Genomic DNA, 25436 nt, shown 5'->3' on the forward strand with positions numbered 1-25436 from the left:
GTGACTTTGCCTGACCCAGGACGGCAGGTTGGCTACACCTGACCCAAAGCCAGTCCAGGTGCAAACAATGCTCCCTTTAACCAGTGCTTTGGGACATGTGGGGAAAGGAGCAAAGCAAACCACTGGGAAAGGTCGTAAAATCTCCCTAACCTCAACTGAGCTGAGGGACTGCAGAGCTGCGGCGTCTGTGACGGTCTCAGGGTTCACTAACCCTGGGAAGGGGGTAGCTCCCACTACAGAGAGACACGGCCTCCCCTGGCACATCCACAGCACCCCGACTTCCCAACAGTGAGCTCCTCCAGCCAAGCAGCTGTGACTGGCTTATCCAGAAGCAGTAACTACTGGCCCCCAAAAAAGTGGGGTGAGGAAAACCAAAGTGGGGCACATATTTAGTATTTGTTATTCTAAATTAAACCTTAGAGATGGACATATGTGGGTTTAGTTTGTTCTGGCTGGTAACCAAAGGCCAGGAAAGCTAACGCAGGCTGCTTCCTATAAATGTGGAATCAGGAAGTATGCGGGATCCATGTGACCAGAAGGAGACTTCTCCTCTTTGGGCTACATACCTCTAGTGATGGGGTGCACACCCCAGAGACTGGCTGGCTCTCAGGCCACTCCTAATGGGCTCCAAACCCCCCCCCCACCCCGCTGGGGACACAGATAGGTGCCTGGAGGCTCTACTGTGCTCCCAACACCCGGAGCCGGCTTCCCTCCACACCCAGGCCCAGTTCCAGACTCAGCAAGGTCACCCTTTACTAACCAGCACCCCCAACAATGACACAATACTCAGCCGATTCCTGGGAAGGGCCCACCTGGTTTTAAAATCCTTGTAAACACAGAGAGCAATACAGTGAGCAGCCCCTGGAACACACGCGTGGGCATGCACAGGGCCCTCACCCAGCTTCAGCTGCCATTAACTGTCTTCCCTCATCACATTCTTTTTTTTTTTTTTTTAATTTTTAATATTTATTTTTTAGTTATTGGCGGACACAACATCTTTGTTTGTATGTGGTGCTGAGGATCGAACCCGGGCCGCACGCATGGCAGGCGAGCGCGCTACCACTTGAGCCACATCCCCAGCCCCCTCATCACATTCTTCCACATCACATTCTGGAGCCAGGGACAGGTTTGAAATCAGAGCCTTCCCCACCCCCCATCTCCACCCAGAAATCACTGAGCAAACCCGCATGCTTACCCAGACTCCACTGGTTCCTATCTCCTCCTGAACCATTCCACCCCACCCCACCACGCCCTCCCTCCCTGACTGCAGGACCAAGGGCCACTACCACTGGCTACCTGGCTTCACCTCCACACCAGCAGCACAAAGGACATATCAAGGTCACCCTGACTAAGCCTCAAGGTTCAGCCAACCAAGCACAAAGTCCTGAGTTAGAAGACTGACCATGAATCTCAAGGTCGACAGCCTGCCCACCCCACCCCGCCCTGCAGTCTCTGTCAAGAGACCCCAAGTTGCTTTTCCTAGAATACAGAAAAAGTAAGTATTGACAAGGGAAAAGGAGCCCAGGAGCTACACTGGAGGTTGTGAAAGAGGGAAATGATGGCTGGCAAAAGAAACTCGCCCAACCCGAAGGGAAAGCGACCCATGCTCAGCAAAACCATGCCGCTGTCACAAGCCACAAAGCTGGCTGCAGGAGTGGCCATGGGTCTGGCAGACATCCCAGCTGCTTGGGAAAGAGCAGTGGCCACCCAACTGAAACAGCACAAGTATAGATCCAGGGCAGCATTAATCTGGTCACGTGAAACTAAATACCAAAAAATGACCTTGGCTCCCTCTCCCCATCCTGCTCCTGCCAGACCAGCTTGACATCACAGTGGCCAGCCCTGCGCTGCTTCCCCACGCCAGGCACTCACTGGGCACTCCGAGAGCCCACAGCACCCCGAGAGTAGAGGCCACAGAAAGAGACTGGCCACACCTGCATGACTGTGGACATCTCATGGAGGAATGGAGACCTGCACCAAAACCCGAGTGGAAACAGTAATGTCAGACACCCGGCAGAGGGACGCTGGGGAGGGAGCAACCTTAGACTAAATGCCACTGAGCAGGGGCTCTGGCGCTCTGACCTGAAGGACAGGAAGGACGTTCCAGGAAGTGAGCAGCACAGCACAAAGCATTCCATTGTCCCCATCCAGTCCCTGTCCTTTTCCACCCACCCCAGGAAAACCTTCCCAGGCCAGGTCTGGCCTCACCCTGGTTAAAAGCCTCTGTTGATTTCCACTTCCTGAACAGTGAAGCCTGAGACCCAGGCTCCTGGGAAGGTTTCACTGTATGTAAATTACACACACCTACAAGCAGGTAGAGCTACTCCACTTCCACCAGGAAGCAATCCCCTGGGACCTCCTGACAGCCTACAGACACTAGGCTACCTCGATACTCAGACAAGAGAAGCCACTGTCCGTGACTGGGGGGTGACTGAATCTACACAACACAGGGGCTAACCTTTCAGACCTAGTTATGTGACTCACCTACCTCTGTGAGCCCACATTTTCCCTGTAATGTGATACGGACTTTGCAGAGCTATGGTGAACAGTGGAAGTCAAGAGAGTAAAGGGCCTGCCACGTGGCAGTGTCCAAACACTGGCCAACGCTGCTCTGCATGGGCTGCTGAGCTTGCCACAGAGCACTGCTTCTTAAGCCCCTCGACGACATCACTAAACAAGGGACCTCACTGAACACCCACCATGGTGGCTCAAGGCAGCCCATTCAGAGTCCAGGAACAACCACCCCCCATACACACACCCACGCCACCATGCTCAGAGAACAGTGCTACATTCAAGTTTGAGACCTCTAGGAATTTCATTTAAAATACCTGTTCCCAAAGAACTTGAAAGAAAACTCCTTTGGGAAAATTTAGGTGTGCCCCAGATATCAAAGACAGAAGACAGTCCCTGAACACTTGTCATTCATGGCTACTGCCAAGTCCCCTCATGGTCAGAGAGCTCACAAGGACAAGGACACTTGCCAGAGGGACACTCAGCCTAAAAAAGCAGCCATGTGGGGCTGGGGTGGTGGCTCAGTGGTATAGTGCTCGCCTAGCATGCATGAGGCACTGGGTTCGATCCTTGGCACCACATAAAAACAAACTAATGTATCCACCTAAAACTAAAGATACATAAATCAATAAATATTAAAAAAAAAAAAAGCAGCCATGTGGGCTGGGCACAGTGGGGCACGCCTGTAATTCCAGCTGCTTGGGAGGCTGAGACAGGGGGACCTGAGTTTAAAGCCAGCCTCAGCCATGGTGAGGCACTAAGAAACTCAGTGAGAGTGAGACCCTGTCTCTAAATAAAATACAAAACAGAGCTGGGGATGTGGCTCGGTGGTCGAGTATCTCTGAGTACCTGGTACCAAAAAAAAAAAAAAAAAATAGAAAGTGAGAAGCCTTTTCCGGTGCTATGGAACATGCCTGTAATTCCAGAGACTCGGGAGGCTGAAAGAAGCAGGAGGACAATTTAGTGACACCCTGTCTCAAAATTTAAAAAAATAAATAAAAAGAGCTACGGATGTGGCTACCCCACACACACACACACAGGCAATAAGGTGCCACTGAAAAATTTTAATCCAAACAGCCCAACCCTTCCCTGTTGCTGATAAGGAAATGCAGTATCCAAAGAGAACTATTTAATGCAAGAGTTGGTGACAAATGGGAGGAAGAAGGGGAAGGTACCAGTGAATGAAACTGATCACACTATGTTATATGCGAATATCACATTACGAATCCCACTACTATGTATAATCATAATGTACCAATAAAAACTAACTAAATAAAAGGGTCAGTGAAAAATGAAGCAACTCAATCCTTCCACCTTCAGTAATGAGAAGTGTGGCTCAAAGACCTCTTACACATGGCCACCTTCTCTATGCCTCAGTTTCCTTGTCTGGAAAACTGACTGTCACCACCTCATAAGGCTGTGTGAAGACTGACTGGGGGCAATATATACAAGAGCTCAGAACAGAGAAGCAGCTCTGTGGGAGACCATCCTTACACGTGACTGAGTCAAACTCCCCGGCTGGGTGCTAAGGCGCTCAGTCACAGAAATGTGGCAGAGCTTTCCCCACCCTTCTTGGGTTTGAGGGTCAGTATCTAGTGAATGAGTGTGTCTTGCTACAGCCCCATGGGTGAAGCTATACTCACCTGTTCCTTTGTAATATAACCCCTTGCCCTGTTTAGGATAGAATCTTCCATGGAAGTGCCTTGTGTGTGTCCCCTTCTCTTACTGTGCCCTGGCGTGTGGTCTACCCAGGTGTCAGTCAACCTGCTGACAGTGGACATCATGAAGATAGATTCAGCCCCCTGAAACCTGACCCCTTGCCTCATTTAAATAACTTCTCAATAAAAGGGATCAGCACGTGCTCTCGCTCTTTTTCTGCAGACCCTTAAGGTCAGAGGAGCCGTCACAGCGACCCCAAAGAAAAAGGTATTGTGTCTCTTGTGTGGTTATTTCGTGCAGCCCAGTTAGTCCAGTTTAATTGGAGTGACCCCTGAGCCTTTTAGTTGCGAGAACAGAAACCCGGCACAGCTCCATCACTGCTGGGTGGCAGCAGCACTGTCAGTGCTGGCCCCAACAGCACCTGCATCACCAAGACCCACTGCCTCAGGTCCCAAAGCAAATGAAGGCCACCCACCTTCTGGAAGCTGCTGCAGTGGTAACTATCCTGAGACTGCTCAAGCCACTCTGAGATTCAAGTGAAAAGAGAAATCAACACTGGGCCACCCACATGGTCATCCAGCTGGCCATGAAGGGCCAGGGCACAATGGAGCCAGCAGGTCACACCACTGCTAGCCCTTGCAGAACAAGGAACAGCCCCTCCCGCCCTCTACAGACACAGCCTCGTCCCCAGCCTGGGAGCCACCCTTCCAGGGACAGAAGACTTATTGTCCTTTCATCTCTCTCTCCTGGCAAGCCTCCACAGTCACCTCTGGAAATGATGCTGCTGCCCAGAACCCACCAACCAGGAATCTGTAACGCCTCTGTGCCCAGGGCTCCCAGCAGCATGGAGCAGAGGGAGAAAGACACCAGGCCCTTCCTCACCCACTACCCAGTTACCAGGGGCCAAGGACGCCAGGAGACAAGGCCAGGCCAGATGAAGCAGCAAAGAACAATCCACACTCATGAAAGGAAAGAGACCTTGGTGCCAGAACCCTCATTCCCAGGTTCAAGATTTTCCCCCAAATTTGGGGGACTTTTCAACAAATAGTGCTGAAACGACTAAATATCCAGAGGTTAAAAAAAAAAAAACACTTCATTTCATACCTTTTACCATTCACAAAAAGTAACTCAAAATGGGTCACAGACCTAAATGCAAAACCTAAAACTTCTGGAAGAGACAGAGGAAATATTTGTGACATTGAATTGGGTAAAGATTTTAGGTGTGACACCAGCCAAAAAATACAAGCCACAAAAGAACAAACTGACTTCATTAAGTTTTTAAAGCTTCTACACTTCAAAAGACATTGTTAAAAGAATGAAAACAGGGCTGGGCTCAGCAGTAGAGCACTGGCCTAGCAAGCGTGAGGCCCTGGGTTCAATCCTCCGCATCATATAAAAACAAATAAGTAAAAGTATTGTGTCCAACTATAACTAAAAATTTTTAAAAATTGAAAAAAACAATGAAAAGACAAGCCACAGATGGTAAGAAAATATCTGCAAATCACATTATTTGATAAAAGACCTATGTCCAAAATATATACCTCGAAACTAATAAAACAAAAAACTGAATTTTTTAAATGGGCAAATGATTTGAAAAGACACATCACCAAGGAAGACATAAACAACAAACAGGAGAAATGCCATTTAAAACCACTCTGAGCCAGAGAGACCCCCCAGAACAGCAAAGAAGGAAAAGACAGGCTGGGCCCCTGCTGGCAAGGAAAGATGAACTGGGCACGCACCTCTGAGAGCACTCGGCAGAATGTGAAGGTGTTGGCGTCCAGCCAGTCCACTCCAGGCCCCCACAGATGTGAAAGCATGCATATACAAAAACTCATACATAGCATCATTATTTGCAATAGCCCCAAACTAGAATCCGCCCAATGTCCATCAGTGGGTAAGTGGACAAACTGTGACAGAGTCATACAACTGATGAAAAAAGAAATTAATAATATACAACATGGATCAACCTCAAAATAATTTTGCTGAATCAAAGACAACAGACTACAAAAAGTACACAGTGTATGATTCCATTTACTTTCTCTCCAAAATGCAAATCAATCTACAGCGGCAGGGAGCAGTTCAGTGGCTGCCTGTAGCAGAGAGGGGAAGGGCCTACAAAGCCACGGAGGGAAACCTGGAGTGACCACGCATTCACTCTCCAGTGTGTCACAGCAACAATGAATGCAAATGACAAAACCTATCAAACTGTACACTTTAAATATGGACAACCTGTTATCTACTCACTATAACTCACTGAGTATTTGAAGTGGGGGGGGGGAGAATTACATAGGGTTAATTATGTTAACTTTCATTTTATCGAGTAAGTATTCTCTTCAGAAACTACCAGTCCCAGGCTGGTAATGCAGCTCAATGTAGTGCACTTACTTACCCAGCATGTCCAGGCCTGGGACCTGAGCCCCAGCACCACCAAAAAACCCTACCAGCTCTTATCCACAATACTAAAAGAAAGGACGTTTTAAAACAGGTTCAATATCATAATTTTATACCAAAACAGGTTCCTTCATAAGACACACGTGAAGACCACTATCATTTTCTCATGTGGGCGAGAACCCACATTCCAACCACTTTCTGTGACCCTGTGGCAGGAATGCAACTGGGCTCACCAAGCCCAAGGCAAAGCTCTCCCTGCTATGTCTCCATGGCTAGCTTGGCAATCCCTCCTAGAAGGACAGTGCCAGGGATGGCCATGTGCACTGTAGGACCAAGACACTGCTTCCTCCCTAGCAGAGGATAAGTCACAAGAAGGCCAGGCACGAAGGTACACGCCTGTAATCTCAGCTACTCAGGAGGCTGAGGCAAGAGGATTGCAAGTTCAAGGCCAGCCTTGGCAACTTAGCAAGACCCCGTCTTAAATAATTAGGAGCTGGGTTGTGGTTCAGTGGTAGTGGGCTTGCCTAGCATGTGTGAGGCACTGGGTTTGATTCTCAGCACTGCATATAAATAAAAAAAATAAAGGTCCACTAACAACTAAAAAATATTTTTTAAAATAATAATAAATAATTATTAAAATGGTTAGGGTACAGCTCAGTGGTTAAATGCCCCTGCGTTCCATCCCTAGTGCTGCATTAAAAAACAAAACAAAACAAAAAACACAAGATCACAAAAAGAAGGCTCCACAAGGTTCCTAGAGCACTGCCTGCAGCTGAGGAGCACTGGCTTGCTTCTGCAAGAACCAGTACCCTGAGCCAGAGCGGCTGGGTTTGCACTAGGAAGAGCTCAGACGCCAACGTGAAGACTCCTCACTGGAAGGCTTTCAGCTAAAATCTGCTGAGCTAAAGCGGAAATGAAATGTGAGCTCTAAAGAAGACCACAGCGTAGGCAGGAATCCTTCTGATTGCCAGAATGCTGACAAAACCCAAAGAACATCAGGCAGCCCTAAAGGAAGACTGGGGAAACGGGCAGTGGCCAGTGAGCCTCCTCATGTGTTACTGGTTTCTGGAAAGAATGGCTGCCCAGCGGGGCAGGCCTGCTCTTGGACCCAGGTTCTCTGGCACCAGGGCTCCAGGCAGGGTCTCAAGCCCCATCTGTCAAACAAGGAGGGGCAGATATCACCAAATAAATAAGCATGGATTTTTTTATTTCAAGAAACCAAGTGTACTTATGGGTCTTTGTCCTGTACTACAAGGATCCTCACACACACTGGTGGGGACACCCCAATCCACACATCGCAGTTCTGGCCACACACACCTTGTGCATAGTCACTGTTTGGCTACTATGGGTCTCAGGCATGTGCACCTAGAGCACAAACCACCCTGGGGGACATACTCAGGGAGGAAGCCTACACAGTTCTTTTGTTAAGTGGGCTGGGGTCACTGGGCCAGGGTATCCCAGAGTCTCTGTGTCCATGCATGGTATAGAAGGTTACAGGTATGCACTACCCCATGGTCTCTCAGCAGAAGGTCCAGGCAAGAGGTCCTATGTGCCAATCCACAGTGATCCCAGCATATAAAAAAGCTCATATTGAGGGCTTCCCTAAACACCCCTGCACATCCACATCTGGAGCTACATTCTTGCAGCCTGCAAAAGCCGGAAACTCCACTAGACTGCAGGACTGTCCAACAATGGCCCCTTGATCACACAGACAAAGAGGGCATCATCCCAGCACCACCTCCATCCACCCACCCGCCCGCCCCAGCCGCCAGGAAGAACAGCTGGACGCTGGCGTGCTTGGCTAGCACCTTCCTACCTGCGGAGAAACCTAACCCAGACAGTGGGACCCTTCCAAAATAGGCATAAAGATGCAACCGTGCATCCTGCATCCCACATCAAGTGAGGCAAGTCTTAGAAAAAGGCAGAGCCACAAAGCGATTAAGTGTAAATATTTATTTAAAGAACTCACAGCTGCCAGAGCCAGGAAGATGGCAGCTTGCAAACTTCCAGGAGGAATAATGACTCTGACGTCAGGGGGCCAAGTCAGGGGCAAATGTGTGTCCCTCCACCCTCACAGAGTAAAGGTGTTTTTTAAAAGTAACTTTTCAGGAAGTGACTCTGTCCAGTGGGCACTGCCTTAAAAGTCACAACAAGAAAACTGTTGTACACATATATCTTCTCAGTCAAGAATAATGCTGCATTTCAAATGCCATTCATGAGGCAATTATTTGGGACTGAGGATGAGTTCACACAATTTGCTAACAGTAAATAGTTAGACTTAATAACTTCAAGTGTCCGTAATGTCCACCATGCAGAGAACTTAAAGCATGTTCCACCTCACCCTTCCCTACTTGAGCAAAGCAACCTGATGTGACAGTCACAGAGAAGATTAAATTTCTGGTGACAGAGGAATAGTCATGAGCCAGGACAAAAGGGACACACTTTCTATTTCTTTTTTTTTTTTTTTTTGGGGTGGGGGGGGGGGTACTGGGATTGATTGAACCCAGGGCCTTGTACATGTGAGGCAAGCACTCTGCCAACTGAGCTATATCCCCAGCCCACTCTTCAATATTTTTTTAAGAACACTTTTAGTTGTAGATGGACACAATACCTTTATTTTGTTGATGTTTTTTTTTATGTGGTACTGGGGATCGAACCCAGTGCCTCAGTGGGCTAAGCAAGCGCTCTACCTCTGAGCCGCAACCCCAGCCCCACACTTCATTATTGCTGGCATTTCTGATGGCATGCTCAGGCCTGGCTCCCAAGTGCCAAAACCCACACTGCACACTGATCATCAGCACATACTCACTGGGGGCCAGCACCTCAACCCTCTAAGCACAGCTTCTTACCTGCAAAACAATGCTGTCCTGAGGATGAGTGTAATCAGGCAGGGGAAAGCTGGGCACCTGGCACAAAATAAACCTCAATATGTACCAAATTTAAAAAAAAAAATCATGGTAAGTTCAAAAACAGGACAGGGGCTGGGGTTGTGGCTCAGTGGTAGAGGGCTTGCCTAGCACATGTGAGGCGGCACTGGGTTCCATCCCCAGCACCCCCCCCACACACACACACACACAATAATAATAATAATAATAATAAAGTAAAGGTATCATATCCATCCATAACTAAAAATATTTAAAAAACAAAAACCTCCAGGACAGGGATGAGACAGCTGGAAGAGAGCTAGCCTAGGTCCTCAGCCCACCGAGGCCAGCCTTCCCTGCACACTGGGCCAGAGGGAGTTTAATTATACTCTGTCTCCCCTAATCAGAATGTAATGCCTTCATCTACTGTTTTCGTCTTGTAGCCCCAGTGCCAACACAGCAGATATTCAAATATTTGCTGTACAAATTGATAGGGCTTTAGGAACCCATTAGAATTGCTTGCAAAAATGTTTGAGCCCATTTCTAGGGAGAGATTCAGCAGAATTCCTTCAGGGCCCTCCCCGTGGGAACCGCCAGTGCTCTGGCATCTCCTATTTGAACCTGATCGGGTTTGGGGCACCTGACCTTGCTTCCAGTGCACAGCTCAGCCCTACCACACCAGGGACCGCATTTGCACAACATGCCCTGACCTGACAGGCATGCAGATGCCAGAGGGCAGGGAAAAGGACAACAGTAAACTCCTACTAACCATCCCTGCAAGAAAAGGGTCCTATAAGACTGACAAGGTCCCTAAATCACTAGATGATAGTACTTTTTGCATTCAATGGCATAGGAAATCAAGGTGACAAGAGGATATTATAAATTCTAGTTTTTAAATGAATTAGGATTTCATCATATCACAGCATGGTTTATAACAGTAACATATGAATGTTTTTTGTATGTGTGGGGGTGCAGCACATACGTATCAGATTATTAAACCATGCCTGCTGGGCACAGCCCTGAAGGAGTGGTCCTTTGCAGTCACTTGCTGACTTCCTGGGGAGCCAGAGCCACGGTGGGGACCACCCATGCACCAAAGCGAGAACATGGGTCTGAAGAGTTCTGAAGTGTCCACCCCCAGAAGGGAAGCACACAGCTGGAGGGAGGGGAGGGTCCCGTCGCAGGAGCTGTGCTACAGGGAGCTCTGTGGGCGACCTGTGCCTGGGCCCTGACAGGCACTCATCCAGGACAAACAACAGTCCCCTCAGCACTCCATTGTAAAGGCGAGGCAGGTCCCACAATGAACGGCAGGGACAGGCCAAGCCCAGGATTCTGACTGCAGAGTTCTGATCTAGCAAGGAGTCCAGACACACCAGTAGTCCCACAGCCCTGGGCGGGCCCCAGACCCAAACTCAACAGAGGCCAGTCCCTATCCCACTGCTGGAGAGGGGCTCCGTACAGGGAAAGCAACCTGGGTCCCAGGTCAGGACCCAGGCCTTCAGAGGGAGAGGATGAACTTCCCAGGCTTTGTGAAGTGCATAGCGCTGGCGATTCCCCAGTCCACTGGGGAAGGGGTGCTGCCCCACCCACACACCAGCCCCAGGACCCCCTGGAGTTCCCCCTGGGCTGAGTTTGTTTCCCTCTCTGCCAATCACAAGGCTAACATGAAGTTTTTGGAGGGTAGGGATACGAGGAGGTGTCCCATCCCTTTATTTATTAGTAAGAGCACAGCCATTTTAAAACTATTTCTAAACATTGTAAACCCACACATTCCTGGCAGAAGTAGCAGACATGTCCAAAATACCCATTCTGGAAATGAGGTGCGTGTGCATGTGTGTGTGTGCACGTGCACAATCTTCAAGGAAAGCAGCCTACCTGAGCGTTAAAGGGAGGCAATGAGTCGGCTCCCATCGTCCTCCACCACCATCGAGCAACTTCAGACACAGGCTTACAAGAGCAAGAAGCAACCCAAAAGGAAACAAAACCCACATTAAGAGAGAAGAGCAAAGGGTAAGTCTGGGAGCCATTAGACCAACCCCTTCACTCAGTCTTCATAAAAGGATACACACTGCAGGGCCCAATGATCCAATAACGGTGCATTTTTCCCATGACTTATGCTAAGTCAGAACTATCCCTCTGGCCCACTACAAGGCCCTGTTTCTATGGAACTGTCAGCCCTGGGTCTGAGAAGCAAAATAAAATTGACAGGACAGCATGAGGAACCGGGCACCATCCCAGAATAATGCTCAGGTCAAGGGCTACTGTGGGACGGTGCCTCAGGGTTAGGCCCGCTCTGTGCCATGTCCCCCAGCAGAACAGGGGCAGGTAAGCAGAGATTTCTCAGGAAAATCAAAAGAAAATGGGATGGACAAAGGGGAGCAAAGGGCAAGTGCCTCAAGGACTCAGCTGTGATCATTCGGCTTGGTTGAGGCACCCTAAGGATGACTTGGGCGCCCACCCAGCCCGGCCAGAGCCTTTGTACTCACAAGCACTGCTCAGTCAGTTGCCGAGGCAACGGCAACCCAGACATGTTTAGGCATCTGTGGAAATCAGAGCAAAGTACAATCTCTACACTTGTGATAAAAACTCAGCAGCCAAGCACAGAGCCAAGCATTACTCAAAAATTTGGTCCTACTGACAGAATAAATAGGGTGGCGGGGAGCAGGAAGTGACAGTGGCCAGCAGAGCTGAGAGTAGACTAGCCCTGGAGGGTTGGCACCACAGCCAGCTTGCATTGGGAACAAACACTTATGCTTTTGTGTCATTTGTGATTGTTCCTCTTATTCCCGCCTTAGTATAGAATAAAGTCCTTTGGTTTGGTTTGATTGTGAATGTCAGCTTAGCTGGGATAAGAGGAACCAAGAAAAGCCAGTTTTTGCCCAAGAGGAGGACAGAAAACTAAAGGGGAAACAGCCCCAGGGGAGGGGTGGACACCCCACACACACACACAGTTGTCACAGCAGGAACTGAAGGAAGGGGATGAGGGTAAGAGCTGAGCTGGGCAGGCCTGCCCCTGGCTCCCTACCTGGGCCCCCTCCATGTCCCCACTATGCACCTTGTCCTCTGCAAACACTGGAAAATGAGCCACCAGGAAAACAGGGTTGCACTCAGTCTGAAAGTGAATACCTGAGGACAGTGGTAGGTGGAAAAGCCAATCAGCCCACGGAGGGGACATGGTAGAAAGCCACAGTGGACTTTAGGATGGAAAAAACAAACAAGCAAATGAACAAAACCAAGAGAAAGCACCAGTGTGACACTCTCCCCAGGAAGCTCCTCTGACATGTTCACCTCCAGCAAGGAGGAGACACGGGACACTCGGGACAGCAGCGCCCAGAAAGTGCTACTGCAGAGGCAACAGCCAGAGGCTCACAGGACCCAGAGCTATCCTGATTTCCAAATGAAAGTCTTTGTTGTTGTCTTCTGGTTTTGGTGGTAGTGGGGGTTGACTCCAGGGGTGCTCTACCACTGAGCAACATCCCCAGCCCTTTTTATTTGAGACAAGGTCTCACTAAGTTGCTGAGGCTGGCCTCAAACTTGGGATCCTCCTGCCTAAGCCTCCCTGTTACTGGGATTACACGTGTGTGTCACCATGCTGGTGTCCGATTTGAATAAAACCAGCAGAAATAGCCTTGCCCAGTCCTCAACATGCACAACGTAAATGCAGGAAAGCAAACTAAAACATGTCCTATGAGTTGCTGTGGTTCAGAGTATCCTCAGGACAAAACTGATGAAGGAATGCTACCATAAACATTTACAGCCTTCGGAATGTAGAACATTAGCTCAGGGATTAATAATAAAGAAGGACTCTGTGTGTGTGTGCACGCTCTGGGAATCACAGGCCCTTGCACAACACTAGGCACCAGCTCTACTGCTGAGATATACCCCCAGCCCCAAGTAAGGGCTTTTCATCACAAAAATAAAGCATCCAACTCAAATAAAAAGATATCCAGAAACTTAGGAAGGAAATGTGACTCATTCAAGAAACCCTCACAAAAGTTTCTTATCTCACAGCTATGCATAAGGTCTAAAGACCAAGGCACCTTCAGGAGAAATAATCTCCCATTTTCTTCACCCAAAATGCCAGAAAAATAAAGACTTACAAGCAGTAGAGCAGGATTTCAAAACACTCTAAGATATTCATAGCCTTTAATCCAAGATTTCTTTCTCTTTCTTGGCAGCACTAGGGGTTGGGGTTGGGCCAGGGCCTCACACGTGCGAGAAAGTACTCAGCATTTTACACTGAGCCATAGCCCCAGCCTAATCCAAGATTTCTATTTCTGGGAATTTATCCCCAGAAACAAACTGCAGAAAAATAAAAGTGAAATTGAAAACTGTTAATCATCTACATTAGCCAAAAAGCGGAAATAACCTAAAATGTCCAGCAAAAGGGAATGTTTTAATCTCATTACCTTAACAGAATAATACAGCCATTAAAAAACCTTCTGGGGAGTAGACTCAGGTGTATAGCTTAGTGGTAAACACTTGCCTAGCATGTTCAAGGCCCTGGGGTGATCCCAAGCACGCGCGCGCGCGCGCACACACACACACAAAAAAAAAAAAAAAAAAAAAAAATTTAAAGATGATGATGATAAGAACATGGGGGAGGCCTCCTGGTACTTATCCTCAGAGGCAGAGCAACCCTACCCCATATTTGCTGAGTCTCATGAATGGAGGGACCGAGAAGGAAAAACAATGGAAAATATTTGATAAAATATTTAAGTGAATCTGAAAAATGTAACCATAACAGTGTTGATTACTGAAAAGAAGGCAGACACCTGAGGTCAGTGCAGGCTTCAAATGTCCCCCATTTACAATGGATGACTCTGAGGTAAGAATACCATCTTTGACCCACAGGCTCCCCGCGTTCAGACTGACAGCCGGAGAGCGATGCTGTGAGCAATGCAGAGGCGAGGCGCTGCTCCTGCCCGTCTAATGCTTGCTAGAGACGCAGTCCACGGGCAGCAGCACCTGCTTCTGGTACCCACTCTAGGACTCATGAAAACCCGCAGGGCTGGGGCTGCAACTCAACGGCAGAGCGCTGGCCTGGCATGTGTGAGGCACTGGGCTGGATCCTCAGCACCACATAAAATAAACAAATAAAGGCATTCTGTCCTTCTACAACTACAATAAACAAAAATAAACAAACCCTGTGCATATGGAAGATAACACACAAAAGCATTTCTTCAGGAAACCCCATTTTCTATGTTGTCCTTCCTTCTTCCCTCCCTCCCTTTCTTTCTTTCTAGTACCAGGGATTGAACCCAGGGGCATTCCCCAGCCCTATTTATTTATTTACTTTTGAGACAGGGTTTTACTAAATTGCTGAGGTTGTCCTCCAACTCACAATACTCCTGACTCAGCCTCCGAGTCCCTGGGATTACAGGTATATATCACCACACCCGAATGTTCCTTCAATTTTTAAAAGATCTTAAAGTAAGGCTGGGGTTGTAGCTCAGTGGTAGTGTGCTTGCCTAGCACAAGTGAGTCACTGGGTTCAATCTTCAGCACCACATAAGTAAATAAAATAAAGGTATTGTGTCCACCTACAACTTAAAATATATTTTTAAAAAAGTAAAAAATCATTTTGGCATAAAAATGATAACTGTCACAAGCATTAAAACATCTGCTCTAATTTACCTGCACAAATCATCTTCATTTGATAACAAGATATCAACAAAATGTAAGCCTTTCTCAGTTTTACAAAGTACAGTGTAAGACAAGCACACAAAAACGCAATTTCTTCTCCTTCGACTACCTGCTTTTTAATAGCAGGTGACATCTCTTAGAATGCAGCTGTGGAAGGTGAGGCCCCTAAGTCAGGGCCTCTGGAATCCTGGGTGTGCTCCTCATGACTGACCAACCCACCTGCGTGAGCTCGGGGATAACCAGGTTTTGACTACACATCAGCAGCTGCATGTGTCCTGCTGCGTGAAGTACTGAGAACTTTCAAATTTCCTTCATCAGGTCAGTTGCAAGCACAGATACTGCCTTAAACAAAGACCACATAATTTGCCTCATTTTCTGTTTCTCAGCGGGTGTAGAGGGAGATTAACTTTGAGAGATTGTTTTCACATTTGAGGGCAAGTGGCTCCAAATCTACTTAGACAACACGGTAAAACGACCTAAGTGTAGGCTTTAGCATCAACTCTGACCCTCTGAAGGTGACTTAATCTCTCTGAACTTTGGTTTACTACTGGGTAAAGTAGAATTAAAGTTATCTTGTTGCAAGAATTCAACTAGCAAGAATGTAAACTTTCTTTTATGGTCCCTCAGAAAACCCCAGAACTCAGCAGGGGGGTGCCCCCTCTCACCACTGATCCCATTCCCACCCAGGCCCAGCCTCCCTAATGATGATACAGGTGCTGGTGCAGGATCACAACTGCTTAGTTAAAACATGGTTGTGTCCAAGCTAAAGGGCACCAAGGTAGGCCGGCTTCAGCAAATCAACCAGTTCCAGAACCGCTAATAGCAGGCTTGGAGGTCTGTGCAGGGAGCAGAGCCTGTCCGTGGTTCTTTTGAAGACCACAATTCACAACCTTGGCACACTCACTTGGTGGCAACATAATTTAGTATAATGGAACACAAACATGGTTTAAAATATGAAAATGTTCACAAACTACATGTTAGGCGTCACTTTATACTAAAATTCCATTTAATTCAATAGGAAACTTCAAAACACTAGCCACAGTTGATTTCATGTACTACAGACCACCCTGTAGGTACAGACAGAGGGCCTCTCAACTACCTCCCTGGGAGCTCTGGCTCAGGCCCAGGCCGGGTCTAGGTCGGTGGCCTCAGGCAAAGTCACTGACCCATCCACTTTTGCCTCTTCTCCTCTGAACCACGAAGAGGGGAACAAACCAACAAGGTTGTTCTGAAAACAAAATGAAGGCTGTGGGGAAGTTGGTGATAAGCTGCAAAGACCTTGGCAACCAAATTATTTTTTGGTTTTTTTAATAAAATTTTATTTATTTTTATGTGGTGCTGAGGATCGAACCCAGGGCTTTACATGTGCCAGGCAAGTGCTCTGCCACTGAGCCACAACCCCAGCCCCCAGACTGTTTTTATATATACCTCTTTTAATTATAAAATCAAGTTATGACTTAAATATTAATTCTGAAACATAATGGGCAATGGTACAGTCTGGAAAAAAAGAAGACTTTCCATAATTCCACAGCCTTAACTATCACTGCTGCATAAAATTTTAATAATATTTTACATGTGATCAGATCAGTGCACATACAGTTTTTGGTGGTGCTGGAATCGAGCCCAGGGCCTTGTGTGTGGGCCAGCGCTCTACCCACTGAGCTGCGTCCCTGCCCTTATCATTTACTTTTCCAAGTCCTTCCATTTTTCTTCGCCTACATGTGAGTGATTATCACAGTCACACAGGCTCCCTTCCTGTTCTTAGGCACCATGTTCAGTCATAACCACATCCCTTCATCCCAGTCTCAGGCTTTCTGCAAGCCACTAACATGACCCTCAGCACAGAGTCATCAAGCCGGGAGGAAGGCCCCTACCTGGCAGGGCTGCCCTCAAAACCCAGGGAAGAGGAGCCCAACCTCAGCCTCACTCCCAAAAAGTGGAGAGAAGCAGGCTGAAACCCAGAGTTGGTGAGAAGGGAGGAGACAGGCTGGGAGAGCCAGGATACAAGGGTATGCCACACAGGACCCCTGTCACCAAGGGAAGTCTAACACATTACATATACTCTACCTAAAGGAAGAACAAAACATTTTAGAAGGATTTTCAGAATTGTATAAAATAAAATCAACATGGCACTTTAAAGGTACACTTTGCTTAATTTGCATATTCACTTACACATACTTTGAGTGACACCAAAATTATTAAGCCAGGACTATCAATCAGGCACACATGATGAACTCTGGGGCTGTTACTTCATAGGACCTACCTCAATCCTAGGAAAAAGGGGCTGTCGGTGTCCTGGTACAATTAACTGAATGTCTATGTCTCCCCCAAATTCTTTTATTCAAATCCTGCCCCTCACTGCAATGGTATTGGAAGGTGGGATCTGAGATCTAAACAGGGGGTGACGTCATGAATGGGATTAATGGCCTTATAAGGTACACTGTAAGGTACAATCAGAATTCAGCTGTCTGTAATCTGGGAAAAAACCCAACCCTACTGGTACCCTGATCTGACTTCCAGATTCCAGAACTGTGAGAAGTAAATCCCGGTTGTTTACAATCTACCTGTCTGAAGTACTCTGTGTTACAGCAGCTCAAACTAAGATACCCAGTCTCAGAAATGTTGATACATTTGGCCAAGGAAGGTCACAGGGTCACCTGGTGGTGGAGCTGGAAACAGAACCCAGGGCTTACTTAAAACTATGTTTAGGAGTTGGGGATGTGGCTCAAGTGGTAGCACGCTCACCTAGCGTGCGTGAGGCACTGGGTTCGATTCTCAGCACCACATAAATGTAAAATAAAGATATTGTGTCCACCTTAAAAAAAAACTAAATAAATAAAAATAATAAAATAAAACTATGTTTCTAGGGGCCGGGGTTGTGGCTCAGTGGCAGAGCACTTGTCTAGCACATGCAAGGCACGGGGTTCGATCCTCGGCACCATATATAAATAATAAATAAAATAGAGATGTTATATCCACCTACAACTAAAAAAAAAAAAAAAAAAGCCATGTTTCTAACCTCTGATTCCTTAATGCGACATGACCTTTTTTCTGCAGGAATTGACAGTGAAGGTTCCATTCTAACCTCATAGACTTGTGAGCATGAACCATGTGGAAAGAGCAGACCCAGGCAGCTGACCCATTACCCACCTCCCGCTTCTGCCAAGACCTTCATCCTCCTCTGTGGAATACCCTAAAGTGGCTCTGTGTGGGCCCCAGTCTCCAGGAGGGGGTTCAGACCCAAGCCCAGCACACAGAGCCTGCCCACTGACCTTCCCTCCTCCACACCCGGCAGCCCGTCCACATGCCACCTGCACACATGTTCTTGACGACTCTGCCTCTGCCCAGGGCTCTCCTCCATCATCCCACCTCAGTGCTGGCAAAGGCCAGTCTCAGCCGCATCCCGTGAGCAGTCCCACCTGCCCTCCTCCCCTCCCACTGTGCACCCCCTCCTATCTGGCACTGTCACCGTGAAACATAACTGTTTCTAGGCCTGTTGCTGACCCTGAGCTGACTCCACAGAGCACAACAGTCCCTTAATCTCAGGGCCCAGAGTGGCAGGCAGAGCTAGGTGCCAGAGGCACAACAGAAACGCAGTTGCCAGTGCAGCCCCCTCACCACACCTCACCCATTTCCCTTCAGCTACTGATGCCCGTCCAGACACCAGCAGCTAAGACAACCTCCAAGCAGCCCAGAGTGTGACAGTAGTGAAACCCCAGCACTTCCATGGCAGCTTATCAGTGTCCCAGCTCCCTGCCCCCCCCCCCCCCCCCCCGTTGATATCTAAATCAAAGAGGAAGCCAACGGAAGGGATGGGCCAACCTGCAGGGAAGAGGGAGTGCAGGCAGAGCCTAGAAGCAGGCCTGTGGCAGGCCACATCCACACTCCACAGTAACTGGAACTGCCTGGTGGCACAACCTGCTGCTCTTTCTCCGTCATAGCGTCGCCTTTGACTGCCTGGATTCCCACCAGACTTCTGCTCTGGGTGGTGGCACACTGCTCACCAGTCAGCCTTAGCGGGAGCCTCCAACAGCTCCTCTCACCGCAAGAAGGCCCTTCCCTGGGAGAGGCTTCATGTCCAATGTCCCTGAGGCCATGTGTGGCCACCCTGTACTCGCAGGTATCTTAAAGGAATGGTCTGTGATACACACAGATCTCTTTTCCACACCTCAATGATGAAGATTAGTCAGCCCTTCTCCTGACAGACCCCAGCATGGATTGACAGGAGGATGGGGGATTCCTCTGCTACCTGCCACTCGTGAGTGATGCCTACTGTGAGCAGCTCTACCAACTTCCATGCTGCACAATCAAAACACTGATTAGGATGATTACTTTCATCAGAAATAAACAATCTAACATCTGTGCAGCTTTAAAGTTTCGTGTTCATGGGGCTAGGGTTGTGGCTCAGTGTTAGAGTGCTCTCCTAGCATGTGTGAGGCACTGGGTTTGATCCTCAGCACCACCTAATAAATAAATAAAAGCTAAAAAATAAATATATTTTTTTAAAAAGTTTTGTATTCTTTCACATACATGTGCTCTTTACATAGCTGAGGCTCTCTATTCTGCTTATAAACTGACAAAACTCAATCCTGAAGGTGTTAGGAATGTGGCCACAAGAAGCTACTGTTAGATAGTCATGGTCACTGGCACAATCCACACCCAAGTTTCAAACCCACCCAGAGACTCTGAGCCCAGGGAGGAACCTCAAGCCACAAGGAGCGTCTCGCCCAGGAGGACATATTTGGATGGGACAAGTCAAACATTTGGAATTTTCAAATAACATTTATTTCACAACTTTCTGAAGTGCTAAGCAACTGAAAAGTCATCATCTCAATGTACTCTTTAATCAATAAACATTAAATCTGCTCAAAAACCCAAGCTCTACAAATTTGCCCCTTTGAAAAATGTGGCAAGAAAAAAATATATAAATAACCTTTTCATGGTCAGGCAGAAAGGTGTTTAGGGATCCAAATTCCAACAGAAAAACAGTCCTTCAGGAGACGCACAAATAGTTTCTGCTGCAAGTGACACATTCTGGGATATTTACACTGCCAAACATAACTCATAATGACAACCACCAAGGAAGCAAACCCAATGGAAAAAAACCATGCTGGCAACTGGAGTCCAGTTCTAGTCTCAGGACAAGCCTCACTCGAGATCCTGTCAGAGTGGTGGTCACGCCTGGCGACCCTTTCTTCATTACAAAAAGGAACATCTACCACTACCATCCACTCAGAAATGTTCTGGACACAAAAAATGATAGGTGAAAATGCTTTGGAATGTGTGTCCTCTATAAATAAAAGCCACTGTTATTATTAGCTCAAAGATGATCAGGAAAATAGGGTTATAGAATACAGGAGGCAAGAGGCAGCTGAAGAAGGTGCTATGCCCAGCACGATACCACCAGGCCATGCGAGATGCCCACTACGATACCACCAGGCCATGAGAGAGGCGGCTTGGGGGGGCAGATCCCACTCTTAACCTGGGTTCCAGGCCCCTCAAGCTGGCCACATGCATCTTTTGGGGGAAGGGGATCATGGTTATTATCAGAGTTTCAAAAGGTTAAGAACCTCTAAGCTCCACATTTTAAGAATATGAAAACTGAGGTAGCTCACTGCAAAGCGCTTGCCTAGCATGTGTAAGGCACTGGGTTCAATCCTCCGCACCACATAAAAATAGACAAATAAAATAAAGGTATTCTGCTCATCTACAACTACAAAAAAATTTCAAAAGAAAATATGAAATATTGATGGGGCTGAGTTATGGCTCCGCGGTAGAGTGCTCACCTAGTATGTGTGAGGCACTGGGTTCAATCCTCAGCATCACATAAAAATAAAATAAAGCTATTGTGTCCATCTACAACTAAAAAATATTTTAAAAAAAAGAAAATATGAAAACTGAGACCTCAAGATCTGTGTTGACTGTCCTTGACCTCAAGGCTAGTCAGGGAAAGGCTGGACAGAGCCTAGGGCTCCTGATCTCCATCACGTCCTACCACACTACCATCCCATATTCTGAGGAGGGAAAAAAAATTTCATATAGCTACAGAGTATGTTACACAAACCATCACACCTGTGGTTTCTAAATTTATAGCAAAGTTTCTATCCTTATTTAACCTTTCTAAAGTTTCTTGTTGAGATCTTTGATAATTGAGTTTGTTTTGTATACACTGCCACATTCTCTGTGTGGAGCCAAGAAACGTGATTGAAGATTAAAAATTTTTAAAAATGGGCTAGGGGTGGGAGTTGGAGTTGTAGCTCAGTGGCAGAGCGCTTGCCTAGCATATGAGAGGCACTAGGTTCAATGCTTAGCACTACATAAACAAACAAAATAAAGACATGCTATCCACCTACAACTAAATTAAATAAATAAATAAATGGTTGGGGTGAGCCTTAATGGTAGAGGACTTCTCTAGCATGTGCTAGGTTGTGTAACTAAGCCCCTGGGTTCCCCATCACAGAGAAGAAGAAGAAGGTGGAGGGGGGGGGGGGGAGAGAGGAAAAATGAAAAAAAAAAAAAAGGAAAAGACTTTAAGAAAAAAAAATAATGATTACCTGGTACTCTGCTTTATTAAGCAAAAAAAAATAAACACACACTGATGAGAATAAGCATGAGTCAATATATAACTTAAGCAGAGATTTAGGATCTTTGTTTTACATGTGATTTTTTTTTTGAGGGGGGGCGGTAACTAGGGATTGAACTCAGGGACACTGGACCACTGAGCCACATCCCAGCTCTATTTTGTATTTTATTTAGAGACAGGGTCTCACTGAGTTGCTTAGGGCCTAAGTTGCTGAGGCTGGCTTTGAACTAGAGTTCCTCCTGCCTCAGCCTCCTAAACTGCTGGGATTACAGGAGTGCACCACCGCACGCACCTGGCTTTACATGTGATTTTAATCAAAATACCAAAATATGTGCTCTCAGACGCCTGCTACCCCTCAAACAGTTACCTTTGAAACTACACAGATGTCAAAAATGTCACATTGTGCAAAATACTTGGAGAATTGTTTTAGGATGTAACGTTCAGCAGGCAGAACGTAACTATCAGAACAGCACTGAGACCCACCAGAAGCCAAGTTTCAAAAGAGCAATGCTTTCAGGTGGGGGCATAAAGAAAGGACTCTACCTATGGAATGCAAGGTGGTTCTGCTGCTTTCAGGTATGCAGTGGCAGTTCCAAACAACTGGGGAAAAAAAAAAATGAACTGACACTATCACTCATGTGAACATGGCCATTACCCACATAATCTACAGGGCGGTCTCCATGAAGCCGAAATACAATCAGATGGCAGATAAGGCAGGCTCGAGTCAGCTGGGCAGTTCAGGTGAGGGGGGCTGGGAGCACTGGTAATGCTACAGCAACATCTAAACACAGGGTGCCATTGCTATTATAAATATTACTTTAATTTGTTTGATATTCCACACATCCTGGAATAATCAACTGATGATCCCTTCAGAAGCAGGAAGCCTGGCATCATGTCTTAACTCAGCACAGACTTTCAAGTGACAGAGGAGTAATGAAAGGGCTAAGGACAAGAACCCCTCTGCTCCTACCCCAGAAATACCTGGTTATCCGAAATCTGGACTGGACACCCAGGACCAGGTAAAGGCAATCCTGCTTCACAGCAGCAGGACCTGTTGAAAACCTAGATATTGTTTTTTACATATGCATAATTTTAAATTATTTAAATATTATGACCTCTTAACATCTGGGCTAAAAGTAATGAAGTTCCAGTTCCCAAAACAGCATGAGATAATACCACCATTTCCGGACAATAGATAAATCAGTCATATATTTTTTATGCTCATATATGAATACAAGACCAGTGTAACTCCACATCATGTACAACACAAGAATGGAATGCTAATTAGAAAAAGTTATACTCCCTATATATGTCAAAATACACACCAATATCATGTATATCTAAAAAGAACAAATAAAATGAAAAAAAATATTATTTAAAAAAACTACCATTTCCATTCAAATGAGTTGTTCATCTACTCCTGTGTTATATTACTTTCCCAAGTAATAAATATCATTGGCCTAATGGCCAATTTCTTTATAACTTTAAGACAATTGTCAAAAGAAAAAAACACTTCAGGAAAGTTTTTGTTGTTGTTGTTTGTTTTTTGTTTTGGATTTAGGTGGACACAATATTTTATTTTTATGTGGTGCTGAGAATTGAACCCAGTGCCTCACGCATGCCAGGCAAGCGCGCTACTACTTGAGCCATATCCCCAGCCCCTCAGGAAAGTTTTTGATGTAGTGGCCTCGTATCTCAACCAGCACAACTTCACAAAGGAGGCTGCCAAACAACTCCAGTTAAGTTTAAACGAACACAGATCAATGCTTTCCAGGTGAATCAAGAGAAATCCAAGTTGCACTGGCGCCCATTCAAACCTTTATGAGGCAGCTCTGGGCAGGCTTGCAAAGCTGGGGGAATAAGAGTGTTTCAAGATGGAACAGGAGGGCTAGCACTCAATAAGACCCACCTGGTCCCCTCTCCCTGGGATCCAAGCTGGCAATCCTAGGAGGGTTAAAACAGAACTTCAGCATTCTGAAATAACTGCAAAGAGAGGAACCCAAGAGGAGGGAAGGAAAGTGTGAGCTCACATCCGCAGCTCAGGTTTAAATTATTTGAGCTGGTCTCTTGATTTTCATCAGGACAGCCAGGGAGTGTTTGGTAAACAGTATAATGAGTAGCCTTGGAGACTGTGAGCTGCCAACTCTCCTTGACCACAAAAACTCAGGACAGTTGGGGTAAAGGAGAAGAGGCAAGACCCAGGAATGATGTGTACGCCCCACCCAAAGACCACCTTCCCTCAGGCACCCTATCAGAGCATGGCCTCCCTGGGGCACCAAAGATGGGCTGTACTGATCCCAAGGAGACAGCACAGCTTGCTCTCCTTCTGGAAAGAAAATCCAACTGTGAGTGAGCGAAACTGAATGAATCGCTGAAATTCAGCAGCTACCATACCTCTCAGGATAAACTAGCTTACAAGCCCCAGAGAAAGAGCAAGAGTCCCCATCTGGGATTCAATGGGTCTGGAGAAACTTAGAGAGTCAAATGGGCAAACACTCAAGCCTCTCCTGCTGGTCCCCCAATCCTAGGTCCTGCTGACATGGAAGGGCTTTGCTCTCCCACCCTCCCCAGACACACGCACACAGAGGCAGGACAGGGAGGGTGGAAAGGAAGGAAATGGAGGGCGGTCATCAAAGAGCCCAGAATGGGCGCATCCGCGGCTCCTGCCCGCTCACTGGCGCTCCCCGGCCACACCTCTCCTCCAGCCCCGCTGCCGGCACCCCTCGCCCACCCGCGGGCCCCTGGGACTCTCCGCCTTCTCTCCAATCGCGCCCCTGCTCCGCTCAGACTCCTGAAGACGCCCACCTCCCACTTCTGCGGCTGCCTAGAGCCCCCCGCGAGCGGCCCGTGGGCCCGGACGCCGCTGCTCCGGACTCCTCTCCAGCGCGCCCCGCGCCCCAGAACTCACCAACTCCCACTCCTCCCGCAAGCGCACCCCACTGGCCGCGGCGTCCTCTCCCGGCGGCCCCGGCTCCTCTGCACACGCCCCCTCCCACGGCGAAGGGAAGTTCCGCGCGGCGCGGCTCCACAGCTGCTCCCGGGGCGCGGAGCTCGGCTCGGCCCCTGCGCGGCGGCCTGTCAGGCACGGGCCCGGCCGCCGACCCGCGCCCCCGCGTCCCGCCCTGGCGCCCAACCGTCGCGGAGCGCAGCTCACCTCGGCCTCCGCTCGCCTCCGGACGCGCCGCGCACCCAGCTCCTACCGTGACGGCGTCTCCAGCCACGGCTCGGGCTCTGGCCCCAGCACCCCCTCGCTCCGGCTGCGCTGCCCAACCCTGCCCAGACCCGCAGCGGCCGCTTCTGCCGCCAGCCGCCACAGCACCGCCCCCGCCGCGCCCGCTGTGTTCGCCCCATTGGCTGCCAGACGCCGAGCTCCGCCCCACAGCCCCTTTGAGGCTTCGGATTGGGCCAGGGGAGCAAGGAGGTGGCACGCCCCCTAGCGCGCTCTAGGGGCCTCCCCTGAGCGTGCATTGGCGGCTTCCTCTATCAATCAAAGCGGGAGTACCTTCCTAATGAACTGAGAGGGCTGACGGGGGTCAAGATCTGCAACCTTAGGAAGACCTTGGTCCGCGCGTTTTGCGGCTTGAACCAGCTCCTAGGGGTGGGGGTTGCAGCAGGGCAGCACCGTGCCTGACTGGGAGCTCGGGGAACGTAGACTTTCAGAAAGTTTCTTCCCGTAGAAAACTCTGAAGGTATCCACTTGAGCCAGCTTAATTTAAACAGGGCCAAGAGTGCATCTCGATAGCAAGATACCCACATTTTTTCTCATTCTCACACTAAAC

At 48.0% G+C, this 25436-nt stretch overlaps 1 protein-coding gene across 3 annotated transcripts in view; it reads right to left on the reverse strand.

Moving 5' to 3' along the window:
* The window catches only part of Pacsin2 (protein kinase C and casein kinase substrate in neurons 2), a 113041-nt gene extending 88081 nt beyond the window's left edge, over positions 1-24960 (reverse strand). For 2 of the 3 annotated variants that reach the window (XM_058574290.1, XM_046429341.2), the window contains exon 1: positions 24812-24960. The gene's annotated coding sequence lies outside the window, so the exon portion shown is untranslated. The remainder of the gene's footprint in view (positions 1-24811) is intronic. The other variant, XM_046429343.2, reaches the window with a different exon arrangement.
* Positions 24961-25436: the final 476 nt, after the last annotated feature.

This window comes from Marmota monax, unplaced genomic scaffold (genome assembly GCF_021218885.2).
Source record: "Marmota monax isolate L192 unplaced genomic scaffold, Marmota_monax_Labrador192_F-V1.1 WCK01_AAM20220418_F8-fsc00051, whole genome shotgun sequence".
Classification (NCBI taxonomy): Eukaryota; Metazoa; Chordata; class Mammalia; order Rodentia; family Sciuridae; genus Marmota; species Marmota monax.